This window comes from Artemia sp. Qi Xiang Cuo, chromosome 11 (genome assembly GCF_049724085.1).
Source record: "Artemia sp. Qi Xiang Cuo chromosome 11, ASM4972408v1, whole genome shotgun sequence".
Classification (NCBI taxonomy): Eukaryota; Metazoa; Arthropoda; class Branchiopoda; order Anostraca; family Artemiidae; genus Artemia; species Artemia sp. Qi Xiang Cuo.
In genome coordinates, this window is record NC_142804.1 from 2,753,730 (window position 1) to 2,755,308 (window position 1,579).

Genomic DNA, 1,579 nt, shown 5'->3' on the forward strand with positions numbered 1-1,579 from the left:
TCTTCTTTGCAATCAATGAGAGGAACATGCCACAGTGTTACCAATGCTATGAAGAACTGAACCAGTTATCTGACTAAAATTGTTCCACAAGAGATTAATTTGTTTTGTGCCATTTGAACAGCAATCAATCAATCAATCAATCAATCAATCAATCAAGTAACAAAAAGAAAACGTTCAAAAAACTAAAGCTCGAACAGATATCTGAGTCAGAAAAAATATGAAAAACCGGCAAATGCGTATTATACAAAATAAAATCTAAATACAGTAAAATATACCAGCAGGACTTATAAATTTTGCCAAAAATAATACAATGGTACCGTGTTGGTAACGCTAAGACAGACTTGAAAGTTGAAATATAATTTCCTTTTCCATTTTGGTCTTCCAAAATGAATGGTTAAACAATACTTTTATGGACTGGAAACTTTCACTTTATTTATCATTAGGACACACTTCAAATCATTTGAACATTTCTTTTCAATATCCAGACGCACCAACTTTGTGAGTTGATTTCTCTTAAGGTTGAATCGACGTAGAATTAACAAGAAACCAAAGTTGTTTTTGGGATTCTTCCCAAACCATGCAGGAATGGCAAACTGAAGATTGTGAGCTTTTAGTACAGTAAAGTTTTTTAGTATCTGTTACATTTTGAAACCTGACTCTAAAGTAAGATGTGCTTGGTTTACAGATAAAACCGTGTAAAATGATACTGACCTCTAAAAAAAAATCTAAATAGAGGAAAAATGATTTAACAAGACATTTTTGAAATTCAAAGGATTTAGATTTACAAACAAAGACAAATTGGCAAATTCATTGGTGGTTTGTTCACGATTAATTAAAACAACTTTCCAAAAAATATTTTTCAACGCAAAGTAAAGAGCCGTATTATAATTTAAGATGAGCAGGTGCAAAATCCTATGACAATTCAATCTTAAAATAACCACAGATCAAAGTCAAAGAAAAAATAAAACCTTTATCTCAATAATAGATGTGGTTATTTGTCTTAATTTCTGTTCAAATTGAATTAAGGTTTAGGGTTGTTCTTAACATAAGCTTCAGATTCAATAGCAGTTCCTCAATAATATACTCGAAAGAAGTTTCCTGGAAGAATATTCAAGAGATTACATTTGAATAAAATAGAAATACAAAATAAAGCTATAAAAAAGCATCATTTATCTCTTTTTATTTCTCTTTAAACTCGTGTATTGTGACTTGGACGTCATTGTTTTCTTCGTACGGTGTGAAAATTATGTCATTCTGACAGCCTGGATGAAAGCGAAGTCCTTGATTAAGATTAGTATTCTCACTCCATATTCGCTAAAAGTTAAAACTTCATACTCTAGCCGTTATAGAGATATATCACAAACGGCTTTTTGAAAACCTTGATGCACATATTGTCTTTGATTAATTTCAATATCTCACTGAATACTCACTGGCAATTTTAACTTAATGCTCTTGCCATTCTTGAGATATAGCATAACTTGATTGAGATTAATTTCGGGGGGCCTGCCTATCATAATTTTTCATACCAGATAAATGAGGAGCAAAAGTATACTAAGAATGTTGCCATGTAGCAGGCCCC